Below are 17,587 nucleotides of genomic sequence, written 5' to 3'. Positions count from 1 at the left end.
TTCCTTTCCGCGTTTCGCGCGGGACTCTAGTATAGTGGCGGGCGTCCGCTTCGCCAGCCACACAAGAAAGCGCCAGAGTCCTCCGTACTCTGCGACCGCACCACTCAGTTGTTCCGCGCCCTCTCCGCAGTACGCAACTATTCGTCGTACTCTTTCACCCTGCGTTGAACTTTACGTCGTACTCAGCCAGCACAACAACAGCGGTAGTCGGAGCGCCACTAGCACCCCGTCTTTTCCTTCGTTGAGTTGGCTTCTCCGCTCGCTTGAAGGCAATGCAGGCAGAGCACGCTCTACAGGGAGAAAGGGGAGGGTCGCGGGGTGGTGGAAGGGATTGATCGGGCCGGTGTGTGGTGCGGCCAGTAGTCATGGAAACCTGTTGTGTCTCGTCGGCTACCGGCTCCTACCGCTGCTGCTGCCGCGACGCCGTGAGTATCGGTCGCCGGCGGAGCGGTGGCCGAGCGCGGACAGCACCGCCACCGCCGCACCCTTGCCTCCGGGGTCTATTTTTACGGCGTCCTCTGGCGTCGTCGTCGTCGTCGGCGGCGCCGCCGCCTGCCGGCGGCATGGCGGCGCGCCCATCGATCCTCTGGGCGAGCCCGGGGCCGCCCTCAGGTGAGCGGCGCGCACGTTACTGCTGCACGGAAGAGCAACGATTCGCCCCGGCGTCGACATTTTGGCTGGCGCCGAGACAATCGAGAAGCGTTTCTAAAGCGTGGTTCACGCTCGAGCGAGCGCGAACACAAACAGAGAGCAGCAGCACCCGCGGCGTCGACGTCGCGCTGGTCCGCAGGGGAAGAATAAAAGGAGGGCCGAGGAAACCACCGCTGCGCCGCCGGTTGTTCCGGGGGCGGGGGCGCTAGTTGCTGCTTCTCGTGCACTCTCTAATGGTCGCCACGTGACCAGCGCTCGCCGCCCTCGTCCGTGCCCTCGGCTCTGCCCTTCGCTCGCCGCCCTCCCCCACCCGAGCCCGCCGCCGCGGTCGCCCGCACGAGAGCGCCTACGAGTCGGCGGCGCCCGGTTAGCATGGATCGAGGGCCCGACGCCGGGCCGGTCGCACTGCCATCGTTCGGCGCTTCTCTTCCGGTGGCGACCCGCGTCTGCTGCCGTTGTGCCGACTAGGAGCACACGACGCGCACGGCATCGTCCTCGAGGATTTTCCCCTTCGCGCCCATGCGCCCGCAGCGGTGCGCCTTCGTCCATGGAGCGGGGCTGCGGCGAGCGGCGGCCCGTTGCCCGTAGTCACCGCTGCTGCCCCGCTGCCACCGCGCCTCCGCGGACGCCCGTCGGTGGTGGTGCGTGTTGTCTGTCCGGACTGGAACAGGGGCGGCCCGACCTTGCTGTGTGCGACGAGGCTTGCCGGCGAGCCGTGCTGTGCAGCAGCTAGGACGCGCCCAAGGCCGAAAGAAGCCGGCCCGCCATGCGCCGTTGCGCCACCCAGCCCTGCTGCGAGTCGGCGGCCCTGCGAGCGGCGGCTCCGCGCCGCGGGCTCACGACGCTGCCTCCTCACGTTCGGCGGGCGCCCTGAAGTTGGGAGAGGCGCGCGCGCTTGCCCTGCTCGACTCGTCTCTGGGTGAGTGCGTGCGTCCGGCGCGCGACGCGGTTATGCGTTCTCGACGCGGCCAGCTCACTCCGTCGGCTCGAGCGCCGTGCGGTCCGAGTTGGGTTGGCGAGCGAGGTCCTCCCCTGTCGCCGCCGTCTGCCGACACCTTGTTGCTCCTGGGCGCTTCGTCGTCGTCTGGACGGCGCAGTGACGCAGCTCGGCAGTGATTTACGGCCTCGCGCGGAGGAGGCGGGCTTCGCGTCACAACTGTGCTGATTCAACAGTTCGTGCCAGAGCGTTCTGCCCGGGAGCGGGAGGAGAGAATGAATGGAGTGGTCTTCTTCTTGACCACCACGAGCGAGGCTCCACCGCGTTCGGCCGCTGAGAACTGCCGACTAGCTCGCTTCGTTTCGGCTGAGCGTACGCAGCCGCTCATGCGCCGCTGTGGCACAAATTGTGTCCTCGTTGGAATGGGCCCCGGTGAGCGGACGTTATATTGCCACCGCTGTCTACCGGAGTCACTCCTTTCCGTGGCTGTCCAGTAGATAGGTCTCTGTGCTGAACGTGGCCTTCAGGTTCCGCATATTGCATGCTGTGTACGACAAATGAACCGCTCCTCTGATGCAGTCGAGCTTTATTCCCGTGTGTTAATGTTTCAGTAGTAACGTTTCCTAAATTCGATTCCGAATTAACGCTACTTCTACAGCTTATGCAGAATTTAGGCGTCGCTGGAGACCTATAAGATTGATGTCCACCATGTGTCGTCTCGAAGCAACGACGAAGACGAGAGGCCAACTACGCATACGCTGTTCCACCTGACCTCATTCGTCGCACGTGTGGGTTGGAGCCACTTACGACAGAAGTCGCAGCCCACTGCATCCTTCACTTGCCATGCACAGCACCAAGGAAAGCCCATTTGACAGCGATAAAGAAGGCCTTGCTCCTAAGCGCTTCGGTATTCATGACCCACCGGCTCACCCAAACTGGGCTAAGACTAGCGGCAAGTAAAGTCATCGGTGCCGCCTTTGCGTTCTGAACTGCCTCATTCTCATCGTTCGAGTGTGAGCCTGGCCGGTGGTGAGCTGGCGTTGCTACACGGTTTGAAAGTCGAATCTAGGAAAGCATAAGCATCTAAAGTCTAACAGGCTAAGCTCGAACGCACCGACTAGACTCATTGCAGTTTACTGACGTCTCACTGCTGCAAGGCTGTTGTACCCTGTCTTGTTGATTTACAGTTTTTCCGAAAGCTCCCTATGTAGTACAAGCTCAAGCTAGTATTTTTCGCAGAACTAGAGGCGTCAGCAAGGCTGGAAAACGACGCAGACGAAAGTGGCTGTCCACTTACGGTTTCTCGCCTCCAGGCTGTTGTATTCTGCCCTGTTGCTTTCCTGTTGTGCGTACCTTGAGGATATGGATGGAAGGATATTTATCGGCGTCCTGTTGTAATCAGAATGGTAGCGAGCGCCACCTTGTCTAGTTAATTAAAGCAGCTAGTTAATTTGTTTCGTATTCTTAACGCTCTCAGTTCCATTCTGGTTATTTGACATCATAAACTATTAACATTATAAACATTATAAACTATTGTCTTCTCATGCCCTATGTTAAATTATTTTTGACTTCTCTGACGGTTTGTGCAGATTCTCCATTCTGCTTTTCAGCCACCAGTACTCCAGTCTTCTCATGATGGTCTCTAATGCGTATGCGTTAATTTTGCTCGCACTATTCCTAAAACCCAGAGCTTCCTCCTTGATGTCTAATTGTACAGCTTTGCGGTCTTTCAGGACATGCTTAATGTTGTTAACACTGCTTCCGCAGGCTACACAAGTGTCGTCTTCCTATTCATACTTGCTTCCATTCACCTAGTTCTAAGGACACCTGATCTATAGCCTGAAATAGAAAGGCACTGCCTCTCGAATTATCGTACAGCGTTTCCTTCCACATTTCATTCCTTCCGAGTGCGTTTTGACGGAATGCAATTTTGTTTGTCTCCAGTTAGCAGCTAACGGACGTTCTTTTTGATGTTCCCAATAAGCAATACCAAACCATGGCTTTCAGCATTGTTCTCTGCCCCAAGCTAACACGTTTAGATGAGACCAGGCTCTGCTGCCTAGATTGAGAGCATGTCGTACGACGCGCGTTTCTCGGCCTCAGGATTGCGCAGTTTGCGCGCGGGGTCCGTTTTCTTGGCAGGGCATGCCGGCCCGTTATAATGCGCTGTTTCCGCGTCGCGTCACCGATTTGGCATTCCCTCAAGGAGAGAAAAGGAAAGGAACCGGCCTGGCGGTCTTCCCTAGCGGTCGGGCGTGACTCCGTGTCCGTCCCGAAGGCTCATTCTGGAAAGGTCTCTGGTGACCGCCTCGACGGTGCGAGGCGTACGCTTCTTCCGCGAAAGCGTGTTTGCTGCTGCATGGAGAGAGTTGCTGACAAGAGGGTTGGGGACTTGGCAAAAAAGAATCGATAAAGAAGAAGACGCGTCCACTTCAGTGCGGAAACGAAGCACTCGGCGCTCAATTCCTGCGCCGCTTGAAAAGTGTTTTGATCCGTGCTTGCACACATTTCTCCGAACGGGGCTGGGTTTCGAGGGAGGGGACTGCGCCGCAGCTGCCTGGTCTTTGCCACGATGTTTATTGTGAGTGCGTCGCCGATACAGACTCGAATAAAAGAAATAGAGAAATGCGAGAAAGGTAGGACGTACAGTTTTGAGCGAAGCCTCTAAAAGGAGGCTCGCGGAGTAGCAGCAGCGCTGAGGCCACTCCCTCGTTCTGCCGCCGCGCTGTTCGCCGTCGTCGTCAGGGGGTCATGAGTCAGCGCCGGCCGTGAGTCGTCAGAGGCGGCTCAGCGCAGTGTATGACTTAGAGTCACGCAGTAAATGTCTCGTGTTTTCCTCCGCTTAATATATAAGCACACGCAGAATTATTTGTAATAATGAAGTAATGACACCACGCAGTTAATTAAATTCACGTTTCCTTTACACAGCGACTGCAATCAGCTCCCTAATAAGCTAATGGGTACGCCTGGATTCGAAAGTATTATTGAAAGTATTTGCCATTTATGTTTCTGTTTTCGTTAATGTACCTGTGCTGCTGTACGCATCGGTTTGATATTAATTTTCGTTCTACACCTTTATTCGCTGACGGATTCATTTACGTGTGTTCGTCGATGTGTCCGCCTTAGGTTTTCTCCGTTGTTGACTCTCCTTGATCTACTCGCTAATGCATACAACACTTTGTGAGTGAACCTGTATACAAAAGTAGTACATTTCTGACGATGTAGGTATAACTGCTAAATAAATTAATAAAAATATACGCGTAAACAATCTTTCGTGCGTCTCCTACAATAAGGCTGGCTTTGACGCAACATCGCCAGTTCCATTTGTTCTTCAACAAAGCCTCCGTACTTTACTATACTTTTCCATTCGCTGCTGAAAGCAGTTCGCTCTCGTTTTGCCATCTTAGTCACAACGGCTTGAACACTGATGAAGACTGAAAGTTTTTGACGACCGTGAAAATAGTGTGCATCATGTGGTCGCCTAAAACACGTTGATGATTGCCCCACCGGTTAAATAGTTGGATAATTTTTTTTATTTCTGTCTGTGCGTGCGTGCGTGCACTACGGGTAAACTGCAAGAGTTTTGAAAGAGTCTCTTTCAAGAACAGTTCGCTATCTGCATGTCGCGCGTATCATAGTAAACGCTCAAAGCCCAATGGTGTGGGAGCTTACCTTTTCTGCGCAGTTCCATCTATTCTAAACAAGCCCTCGCAGCGTGGTTTAAATCGCCTTTAGTGGAGACATAAGACCACTTTGCACTATTTTTGTTGCGAAAGCAACACTACTGGAGCCCATCTCGGCTGGTCGCGTATGCTCGTGGCGGTGCGGCTACCAAACGATCTTGTGCCGTTGCCTAGCAACCCGAGTTACTACCCGGGCTTACGAGTTACGCAGGTAAGCTCGGGTAGTAACTCGGGTAAGTTCGGACGAGCGTCGTGCCATCTGCCCGAGAGGTTGCTCGGGAAGAGCAACATGGGTAGCAAAATCCCGACGGGCGGCTGGGATAGAAACAGCCACCTGCCAGTGCAGTGGCGCATAGCTTAACCGCTGCGCCACTGCGCCGGTCCAGCGATGCACTATAGTGGTATATGAGGACTCACTATAGTGCACTATAGTGAGTGTACTATAGCGTGCACTATAGCGGTATATGAGGACTCGCCGCCATCTATAAATCTTAAGTAGGAATTACCAATTCAGCATACATGGGCATTATTAACCCACTAAAGATATCGTGCCACACCCCTAAGGCGGAGTTTAAGTGCCCCCTCCAATTGAAGAATGAACACCTGCTTTCGCAGGTCTACTCGGTTTAACTACGTTAAGCCCCTATCAATTTTTTTCTTCTTTTATCCTCTGGGCGTCACCGTAAGGCACTTGCTTAACAGCTTCTTGACCGTATGTGCGAAACTAGATGCATGGCTCCCGGTAAGCAGACGTCTGGGAAAGCTTTGCAGTTTTATGATCCTGGTGTTCGTTTCGAGCTCAGCTACTTGGCTTTAATTGATCTTGAATTTTTGATCTTGCGTGAACACCTTTTGTTTCCCAATCAGGGGCCCTTAAGGGTACATAAATGATGATGATGATAATGATCACAACGCTTTTCCGCTCTCCTTGCATTTCTCACCCTCTGAGACTTTTTGTTCGGTATAGCTTCTGGAACGTTCTCGAGCATGGACTGTAGGTCAGAACGTTAGATTCAAAACATAGATGTAGTTCTTTCGGAGGCAGAAAAATAACCGATGAAGTTTCCATTTCACGGTCACATCTGCGAGCTTATTGCTCTGGCGATCACTACTGAATGAGGGCTTTCGCTAACCCCTACCCCATGCGGATTCAGAAAACGCGCATTGAGATCTCATTATACTGTGGTGTTTACACTTGCCCTTCATCGAAGCGCCCGGCCACAGCCGCGGGGTATCAAACCTGAGACCTCGTTGCGCATCAGAAGCCGAAAGTCATATAACCTCCTAACCGCCGCTGCGGGGTCTCTGTTGGGAGCCCTTCAATCATTTCTGGCTAATGGCGCGCCCTAACAGAAAAGGGCAGAGAACGCGCGCAGTTTTCTTTCTGCTGCTGCAGCAGCCGTTGCCAGGGCCTCGCCGCACTGCCAAGCGGGCCCCAGTAATGAGGAAAGGGTGTGGCGTCCGACATTGCACGGCGTGCACCTATACGTCACGCCTGATCCCGGCCATGGCTGGCAGCGCGACACAACGCCGTTCCCCGCGTTCACCCCGCACAATTTTCGACACGGCGTGACGCCACGTTCAAGAAGCATCGTCTGCGATTCGGTGTCTTTGACGAATGGCGCCTCAGAATGCGTGGCATCGATGCTTCGTGCTGCTTATGTACACGTCCTCTTCCGTAATTTGAATCTAGTCCTGCGACTAGGCTCCAACTTGTGAATCCGGTTTCAAGACAGCGTCGGCACAAGTCGTTCATACACCCCCGTCTCCACAAAAAAGGAAAACTCAGTTGCATTTCACGCTGCTAGTAGCGCTAATAGAGGCTGACTTATTTAACCATCTTTTCTCAAATGTACAAGGCACCTTTTTCACTTCATTAGTTGGGTAGACTGACACTCCTCTTTTTTTTCTCCCTCTCTCTGGTTAGCACCCGATCTCTAACCTGACATGCCCCGCCGCGGTGGCTCAATGGTTATGGTGCTCGGCTGCTGACCCGAAAGACGCGGGTTCGATCCCGGCCGCGGCGGCTGAATTTCGATGAAGGCGAAGTTCAAGAGGCCCGTGTATTGTGCGATGTCAGTGCACGTTAAAGAACCCCAGGTGGTCGAAATTTCCGGAGCCCTTCCCTACGGCGTCCCTCATAGCCTAAGTTGCTTCAGGACATTAAACCCCAATAAACTAACTAAACCAATCTAACCTGACATGAACACAACTGCAACTGCCTGCGCCGCATTTCAGCGCCAACGTTAAGCACACGTTGTCACGAGTGGTCTTTCGGAAGAGTGGTAGTGACAGTGTGAGGCTATTTATATGCAGCGACGTTCGCCCCTCTCGTCTGGTTGTGCAGACGGTGATGAGATAAAGATTTCTATGGTTCATGCCCACTCCTGAAGAACGACATGAACCGGGGAAATATTTTTCCCTTCACTTTCTGAGTTTGCTGCTCAGAGCCACTGAGGTACGCAAAATTCCCCGTTTGACCAACGAATGTTGACCCTGCAGGCGCACAGTTTACTTGAACTGAAAAGAGGCGCCACTGTGCGAGTTTCCATGTCTACGCTAGTTTCCTGAACAGCGCTTCAGACACAAGTGTGAAAGTTTCGACTTCTTTACTCCATCTCAGTAGTTCATCGCAGCCCTAATAAAGCTGCCATGAGTACAGAGGCGACGCTCTGTAGCTGCAGAACGTAGTGCCGATATAAAATGGGCATATGGGATAGTGTACGCTAAAAAAAATATACAGCGTGCTTCGCGATGTATATGTGCCAAACGCTATTTGAAATCGAGTCTTACCGTACGTTGAAAGTTGGTGAAAGTTCTAAAATGTGTAAGAAAAGACGTAGACTTTCTTCTACGTTTGCTTTTAGCTGACTGATTTTTTTTCTTTCATAGATTACGAATATTTAGTAGGGACGGCAATCTCACGCCGACAATCTTTCTCTCACCCACTCCGCCTGCTTCCGATCTCTTAACGTTACACCTATCATTTTCCTTTCCATGGCTCTCTGTGTTGTCCTTACCTTAAGCTGAACCCTTTTTGTTAGCCTCCACGTTTCTGCAAATAACTTGTGCGATAGAGTATAGGTCGCTAGAGCGACTTACAGGTCATCAAAGGCGAGGACGAGGATGAGAACAGGAAAACGAGCACAACGCTGATTTCACAGAGCAAAGGTGACTTTTACTGAAGTCAGCGGTGTCGTTGTGTTTCAGTCCACATCCTCGCCTTCGTTACGCTGATCAGCTTATTGCATATCTTAAACAATAGTTATTAAAACTCAAGTAATAGTAGTCATGCAGGTTCAGGTTTCTCTTGGAAAGGTATTCAAGCAGGAATTATTCGCACAGGTTTCTGCAGGGAAGGTATTGATGCGGGAAGCACTGATGCACGTTTCTTTAGGAAAAGCTTTCATGCAAAAAAAAAAAGACGAAAATTTTGTCTTCCCACTACGCACGAAGTAAATCCCCTTTCTCACTTGAGTGAATTGCGAGCGAGTAAATGGACCCGTCTCAAAAGTAGCAAACGCTTTTTAGGAAATCCGTGTTGAGAAAAGTCGCACTTACACGGCAGGAACTCAGCAAACCAATGTGCAAACTTCATGGTCATGAAATTCACCTGGTTTGTGACTGCAGGGTACTCGGTGAATGCCCCTGGAATCATAAACAACTAAACTATTCAAACGGAACGTTTTTCGCTGATTTAATACCCTTTGTGCCCACAAACAGGCCTGTTTTGAATTGATCCCGCGAACGAAGTCACGTTTAGAGGCAAACGCAAGTCATGACAAATCTGAAGTTCACACTTCTTGGCAATCTCTATAGGTGAACGAACGATAGCAACGCCACTTTCCCTTTCGATTACTGTAAGAAATTCTATGCCACTTCCTCCCGTCGGTAAGTGTGCGAAATCGTGTGCTCGCAGGAGCAGAGTTTCGTTCATCATCATCATCAGCCTGACTACACCCACTGCAGGGCAAAGGCCTCTCCCATGTCTCTCAAATTAACCCTGTCCTTCGCCAGTTGCGGCCACTGTATCCCCGCAAACTTCTTAATCTCATCCGCCCACCTAACTTTCCGCCACCCCCTGCTACGCTTGCCTTCTCTTGGAATCCACTCCGTTACCCTTAAGGACCAGCGGTTATCTTGCCTTCGCATTACATGCCCTGCCCAGGCCCATTTCTTCCTCTTGATTTCAACTAAGATGTCATTAACCCGCGTTTGTTCCCTCACCCACTCCGCCCTCTTCTGATCTCTTAACGTTACACCTATTGTTTTTGTTTCCATAGCTCGCTGCGTTGTTCTTAACTTAAGCTTAACTTAAGTTTCGTTCAGTTATACATAAACGAAAAACGGCGCCGCGACTGTTCATGCACTCAGAGAATACCGGGAAATGTAAACTCCACATTTGGCATCGCTTGCGTTTGTCTGAAAACGCTTGTTCTTCAGTGGCATTGACACACACCGTATTCCCGTGTAAAAAAAAATATATCGAAGAAATGAAAAGCCTACGATGTCCTAATATTTAATTCGCACACAATGGGAGGGCATGCAGCTTTCTGCTTCCGTCAGATTCAGGGACCTGCGCGAGTTGTGATAATCTGTGGTTTCGGGTGGTGCCATCCAGGTCACGTGACCTCGTGACGTCATCACGAACTGTCCACCTTGGCAGGTGGCAGTTAAATTAATGATTGGTCGATTGAGGTTACTCGGCAAGAGTAACCTTGGTCACGCAAGCCCTACAGGTGGCAGCACCTGCCATCGCAGGGCAGGGGCGCATCGCTTAACCACTGCTCGACTGCGCCAGGATGACTCCCAGCGATCTATGACCGTAATGTAGAGAATTACCGTGTGCAGAGACGACCGCAGAGACGACCGCAGGCCGCTTTAGGGATCCAGTAATGCTATTGTGTCATACCCTCTAGGCTTAGCTTAAGTGTCTCCTCAAGTTTTTATTACATAATTTATGTGTTTACAATATTTATTCAACACACACACACACACACACACACACACACACACACACACACACACACACACACACACACACACACACACACACACACACACATTGCAGCCGAATCCATGCTCTCGGCCAAAGACTAGCCAAGCCAAATACGAAGTGTACCCTTGAAGTGGTATTTTAGAAACACGCGCATGGACAATGGCGCCTCTCTGCCCTCTGGGAGTAATTTTGAGAAGCATGATAGGTGCACCACGCAGGGGGAGGAGGCGAGCACTGCTGTGACCTTGCGAAGCGCATCGATCTCGGTCTCCCCGAATCGCCGCCGCTGCCGCTTGTTTCTCGTAACGATCGACGAACACAGCCCCACGCGAACACGTGCGCCCATATGTGCGGAGTGCGGCTGGCGCAGCCGAATGTCGTGTCACTCGCGGTCGCGATGCAGTATCGATTGCATCGGCATTTTTGGCAGGGAGCGGTTAAAAACTACCGTGGGGAGGATGGCATCACCGTAAGAGTGGCATTTGATATTCCTCAGTTCTCGCAGCTTCTGTTGCAACTTCTGCGTGTATTTGCGTCAGTTTCTTTGCAATCACCAGTCCATCAACTAACACATTTGGACTGCTTGCTGCAGTAGCAAATATCCGCCAGGCTGCGACGGCGCCGACATTTGCATATATCATTTTTTTTTTCAGATTTTTATTTATATTCTCTATTTAGGTTGCTCACAGCCCGGTGGGAAGGTTTTGGTGACGTCAAAAAGTCACGTTACCGCTTTCGACCTGTCATTATTTTGATTGCCACCTGCCACGGTCGGCAAGTTTCGATGACGTCACAAGGTCACGTGACCTCTTGCGACCAGTCAATAATTTGATTGGTACCTGCCACGGTCGGCAAGTTTCGATGACGTCACAAGGTCACGTGACCTCTTGCGACCAGTCAGTAATTTGATTGCCATCTGCCACGGTCGGCAGGTTGTGATGACGTCACAAGGTCATGTTACAGCTCTCGACCGATCAGCGAATTTCGTGTCGGACATCGGCGGGGTTTCAGTGTGACAACTCTAATGCCTATCGCATTTAAAACTTTAGCTATATGACGCGATGCTTCGCAGTTATACGAGGACGGCCATATATTGTCGAACCTCGTTATAACAAAGCTTTTTATAACGAAGGAATGGCGATTCCACTTGGAGGCTCGGTCAACATGGCTTATAACGAAGCTACGGCTATAACGAAGTAATCGCCAGTCTTCTTCAACTCATTTATAACGAGGTTCAAATGTACTGAGCGCACGGTTTTATTTACAGTCTGACTCTCGTCAGGTTAACGACGAGGTGAACCCTGATCACACCAACAGGGCGGCAGTATGGGACGAGAGGATTGTAGGACAATTATTTTTAATTATTTCAAACAGAGAATACTCCTCCCGTCATATAATTTATTTTGCGCCGCCCTCTGCGTTGTTGTTGCTGTTTACCTCGGTAGACATGCACCTTCTGCGGGGTAATTCTGAGAGGCTTTCTTTTTCTTCTCGAAGGAGTGCCCTGAGTCGTAAACAACGGACACGTCTTCAGATTTTTTTTTAATTGAAAAGAGCTAATAATGCTTTCACATGCTAAGACTATACAGGGTGTTTCACGTAATTTTAGCCGAGGATTTAATAAAGCGGTGCACCACAGCCGAATGGTTAAAACGACATATTGTTTTCCGTCATGTGGTGCTCCCCGGAGTACTGTCTAAATTCCGCTTAATTGTTAGTTAGCTAAGATTAATTATGCAAAATTTGTTATACTCATTTTAGGCCCTAGAGCGTTTCCTACCCTTGGTAAGGCTATCTGGTTCGGTTTTGATAAAACGACAACTTAATCGCGCCACCTCCAATGACAAGTTTTTGATATATAATAATTTCATCCGAACTAAGCTCTATAGTATGTTGCAGCTAAGGCTCTTGGGCTGGTTGGTTTACGGATGCTAACTAGCGCTAAAAGACACGGACACAGAAAGATGCGACACGACGCACGGCTGGACTTGCAAGTGATATTTTATTACGGGACGGGAATATTTATACACTCTCTCAACTGGTGCCACCTGTTAGCTGTGGTCACATCAAGTTATGATGATGATGATAATTAGTTTATTTTTACTCTTTTACAAGGAAATGAGCAGCCGTGAAAAAGCTGCTTCGGAGAGCAGCTTGACGGGGCGACTGCCCCCTTACTGACGGCATTTGGCAGCGCAGGATAAATCAACTGATTGAGTTATTTACATCAATAAATTAAGATTGAATGCGATTTGAGTTAAAGCACAAAGGGAATCAAAGTGCATTATGTAAAAAGCACTAATGAGGACATAGACAAACTTTTCATAAAACATTTGACGAAATTGTTGTGCAGGAACAACTGTAAAATTTTTTCGACTATTGCGTGAGTGCTGAATAAGTAGAACAGGAAGCCTGTAGCGAAGCGTCTGCTTGCCATAGTTTGCGCGACATCCAGTAATATGCCAGCTTTCTGGATTTCGGATGTTGTGTATTAATGTTTTGTTGAAGCGCCGCTACTAATGTTAGTGTGTCGTCATTCTTGGCGATGCTTGTCTATACAGTAGGGAAAGCCTATAGTTATACAAAGATGTCATTTTGACGTTTGTTAGTTACTTAAGTAATTGCATGCCCTGTGTGCGCGGCAAAAGCAGCTTTAGAAATTAGTCTGATGGCTCTTTTTTGGAGCAGTAATAACTTGGTGATGTTTTCTCCAGTCGTGGTTGCCCACACTAATAAGACGATACACTGACCACCAAGGACGATATTATACTTATGTTGGTTTACATATTCAAGAAGGGAATCCAGAAAAGAAAAGAAAACACTCGTATCACCAGACGGAGGACAATAGCACACAGTAAATACATATGAACGGAATTTGAGCGTAAGTACCTCATAAAGGCCGTTTACGCAACAAAATTCATCCAGCAGTTCGCATTCCATATCTTTTAGGATGAACAGCCATACGCCACCCCCTCTTTTACCCTGGCGGTTCAGACAGTAACTCTTTAAAGTCGGTATGCTAAATGTCTCGTCCTCTGTACAAAACCAAGCTTCCGTGAACAGCACAACGTGAATCGGTAACTTCACTTCAGCAAGAAAGCACTCCATGTCGTCTTGCTTCCCTCTGTCTGATCGCAGATTAAAATGAACAAAGTTTAAACATTGCTGCGATGTTTTGCAATGAAAAGCCAGGTCCGATGAACAGATTGGACTTTGCAGAAAATGAAGAATTGAAAAATAAAACAAAAAATAACTGAACAAACATCAAAGTGACGTTCACATCACGCGTTCGCGCGTTTAGCGAAATCCTCCGGGCTACGAATGACAATAGCAGTCTCCCCTTCCTCTTTTCTAATAAGTACACGACCACCGGCATGCCACGCAAAGCGATAGCCGTTTGCTGCTGCCCAGTCTCTGCTCAACTGCAGACGGTTTCTGTTGTACTTCGTCAGGTTTTTCGATATGGAAACAGAAGATTTGGACTTTCTCAAAACTATACGACCTTCGAGCCACCTGTCGCGAAGCGCTTGGTGTGAGAAACGTACAAGAATCGTGGGTACTTTTTCTGGTTTAGCAGGGAGACAGTGAACATTATCTATGTCGCTCGATTTCAGCTCTTGCAGTTTGATCGTTTTAGCGACATCGTTCAGTTTAGCTAGCAAGTCTTTTCCAGGGGAAACGGGAATTCCATGAACTTCAGTGTTGTGTTTCCTGCTATATAGCTCTAGCCCATTTACAGACAGTTTCAGTTGGTCAACGGTGCTGCTATCGCAGCTTTTCTCTTCTAGCTTCTGGACATGCTTTTTAAGGCTACCTATTTCCTTGTCTTGTTGTTCCTGTTTCTCTAGGATGGCATCATATTTGGCTGACATCATTTCTATGGATGCCCTTACTTCCTCGACTTGAGACGGCAAACACGCGAGCGCGTCCAACTTCTGAACAGTATCAGCGAGGCTTGCAGCGAGTTCTACATCAACGGAACCCTTCCCTCCAGATTTTACCTTGGAGTTGCGGCTAGGCACACAACGCCATGATTTGCGACCAGATTTACCTTTGGATTTAAAGGTGGCCTCCGGCCAGCCCGAGCAGGTACCACGGTGATAGCTGCACTTACAATCGACGCACAGTAGGACCTGGTGATCAGCTGTTAAGGCAGCACAGCCCTGATTCGATAGTAGGCTGTAAACATCCACTTGAAAGTTACATGTGTAAGCTAGAGGCAGTGAAAATTGTCCAGTAACTAGCGGTGGGCTCGATTAAACATACCTACTTACACGCTAAAAGACATGACGTTAGAAAAATGACGAGGTAAAAACAGGCAGCAACAGGCATATACGCCGTTTGTACAATCCGCACGTGCAAAAAAAAAATCATTAAATATACGGTTCAAAAAGTGCGAGTAAGCCTCCATTGCTTGGAACTCGCATGCAAAAAAGGATATTAATTCTTTCACTGCCAAGCAGTTATGTTTATGTTTCGCAGATACAGTAGATTATAATTCAACTACAAGGCTTATGGTTGATAATCAAACTCTGCTTTTTTCAATGCACCGTCAAATAAATGATGTCCTTTCTCCGTAAGATTTCGGTAAAAGAAGAAAACATCTACAAACCTAATTTATTCAACCTTCAACTACTCAACGAACACGACAGACTAGAAAACGTGAATTGCAACCAATTTTCGCACGAAAAAACTTTCAAGCGCAGTTTTTTACCCCCTCAAACCATCACCGACTGGGATTTGCTTCCTAAACCGCTTTTTCAAGCTTTCGAGGAACATTTTCTCGGTTCGGTTCTCTCGTGTTTTTTTTTTATTATTGTTTGCTCTTTCCCAGTATCTGCTGTTTCATTTTTTTTTTTATTTCTTCAGACCTAAAGAGTGGTGTGATTATAGCGTTGTATGCCCCTCCTGCTGGGGCGATTTCTGGCTCGCAGTATAACAAACAAACAAACAAACAAAACCCGCCCTATGTAAATAAAACACTTAGGCAATCCTCGATGAATCGTTTGAATGTGTAGCATATCGGAGGTTGGCACATTAAAGTTAATTACATCCGAGGTGGCATACTTAGGTTCGTTATATCCGACGTAACAGACGAAAGTGGGTGCGATGGGTGGTTGCTACGAATTACGTTCAAGCACTTTCTGAGATGCGTGATCAAACACCTAAGTTCTATCGCCAGAAGCTAGTCTATCGTCGCGGAGCTTGAAAGACAACTGGTTAGATCTGGCGAACTCATCAAGGCACTTATGGGCGAGTCGAATGCTAAGGGAAAATTTTTCGCTGACCGCGTATAGTCAGTTGATTTGAACCTATTACATGACGATAAAACTCTCTCTTCGTCCTTAAAAGGGGAGAATTTTACAATTATGGGACGGTTTTTTCCTTCTTTAAAAGCGCCTTGCCGATGTGCTCGTTCAGTACCTCGAGTTTCTATGGTCACACTTAGCTTATCCTGGCATATAAAAATGGTCTCTAGACAGTCTATATACTTCTTATTGACTCTATTGACTTCCTACAGATATTGCTTTTTGTCTGTTCATAGTCTATAGACTGTCCATAGACAAAAGTTTACTAAACGTGTATGGCCATAAATCTATAGATTGTCTATAGACTGTCTATGGCATTTGTATTGCCTATAGACTTTTGTCTATAGACAGTCTATAGACTTTATAGACAGAAGTCTATAGACACTCTATAGACTGTCTAAAACTTTTTTTGTAAGGGATAGATTTCAGTTGCCAGCTTTTCGGATTCCCTTCAGCTTTCATTTCGCCTATCCTTGAGCCCCTAAGACAGCGAGTTGTTTCGCCGAGACCTATTTTCAAGGTCATCGATGCGGGCAGCCAGTGTGGATACCTGCGCAGAGCAATGAGCAGCAATACCCTGCACATTATCGACTTCAGACGTCAGGTCAGAAGGAGACTGGAAGCCGGACTCAGTCTTCGCGAGCATGGTGTTTAGGTCTGTTTGCGTGAGACCGGGTTCGGAACTCGTATATTATTTTCCACAGCATGCGTCAACAATCGTTGAAAATAGTTAGGAATTGCCGTGGGCTCGGCAGCTCGACCAGACAGCGGTAACTGGAGTGCTTCACATAAAGGCTGGGGTAATTCGGTGCCTGCGCAACGAAAAAGCGGAGACGTGTAAGACCATCCATTCCAGCTGTGGCGCCGAGCACACTAAGCGTTGCGATGCCTTGGCCGGGGTTTTTATAGTCGGGTCTGGACGAGGGCGCGTTGGTTGTAGTAGATAACGATTTAGATGTCGATGATGCATTAAATTGCTGCACGATTAACAGCGCGAAAGACTGGAAAAAAGAAGGAGTCAACACAAGCGCTTGTGTTGCCTCCTTCTTTTGTCCCGTCTTTCGCGCTGTTTTAAGTATGAACACGCGACAGTTCGTTATATCCAAGGTTAACGCAAAGTTCGTTAAGTTAGTGGTGGCAGTCCAAGGTTCAATATGCCACCCTTCTATGCAAACTCGTTAAAACAAATTTGATGCCCCTTACTCGGGGTCTGTAATTTCAGTCTCAAAGGGAATTTACCTTTGCATTTCCCGTTCCATCGAGAGCGAACTCCACGCAGAACGTCGCAGACAAGCTCAGATTCCGCAGTGGAAGGTTTGTGTTCCCGTCGAGTGAAGAAAGGGAGGTGTTTTTTTGCACGATGTTTTTTTTTCCTTCGAAAGTCTGCGTGACCGTGGCGCTCTGATTTGTGCATTCACTCGCTTGCAAGCCTCGCCCTTGACATCTGCGCGTCGCTTTCCACAGAAGACACGTTCGTGGCATTAACGCGGAACCTCTTGTGCGTACACATCGCGACCTCCAGCGCGCCCCACTGACCTAATTTGGGGCGTTAGTTCGCCAGCCGCTCTATGCGCTCCCCCCCGTAGTTATTCTCTTCTTGCGATCATGTCTGTTAAGTCGCATCGGTTCCGCGAGTCTGTGTTGATCGGTTGTTATGTGGCGCGGTAGATTTAATTGTTTGCTTTGGTTTTACGCGGTTTAGCGGCCCAAAGGGACTGAGACACTCAGGGACGCCGTTGTGCAGGGCTCCGGGCAATTGCGCCCTCCTGGGGTCCTTTGACGTGCACCACACGGGCCTCCAGCATTTCGCCTCCATCGAAACGTAGCCGCCGCGTGCGTGTCGGGTGCGGGTTGGGTGTCGGTACGAAGTTTTCAGTTGTTAGCAGCGTTCCTTAATTGCGCGTTTGTCGGCAAACGCCTCGGCCCACGTCGGAGAGCTTGACCGGGAGATCACAGGCCCCCGAATGTGAATATCGCGGGCTAGCCGATGAGCTTTCCTGCGAGCTAT

The 17,587-nt window shown here is 49.2% G+C and overlaps 1 protein-coding gene across 3 annotated transcripts in view; it reads left to right on the top strand.

Annotated features, from left to right (window-relative positions):
- Positions 1-622: 622 nt before the first annotated feature.
- Shab (potassium voltage-gated channel shaker cognate b) overlaps positions 623-17,587 on the top strand; it is a 49,824-nt gene continuing 32,859 nt past the window's right edge. Inside the window, exon 1 of one of the 3 annotated variants that reach the window (XM_089551542.1) lies at positions 623-1,570. The gene's annotated coding sequence lies outside the window, so the exon portion shown is untranslated. The remainder of the gene's footprint in view (positions 1,571-17,587) is intronic. The other 2 variants (XM_089551544.1, XM_089551543.1) reach the window with 2 other exon arrangements.

Source organism: Amblyomma mixtum, chromosome 7, assembly GCF_055824585.1.
Source record: "Amblyomma mixtum isolate Tamu chromosome 7, ASM5582458v1, whole genome shotgun sequence".
Taxonomy (NCBI): Eukaryota; Metazoa; Arthropoda; class Arachnida; order Ixodida; family Ixodidae; genus Amblyomma; species Amblyomma mixtum.
The sequence above is the reverse complement of the archived record's forward strand: the minus strand, read 5'-3'. Positions and strand labels throughout refer to the sequence as shown.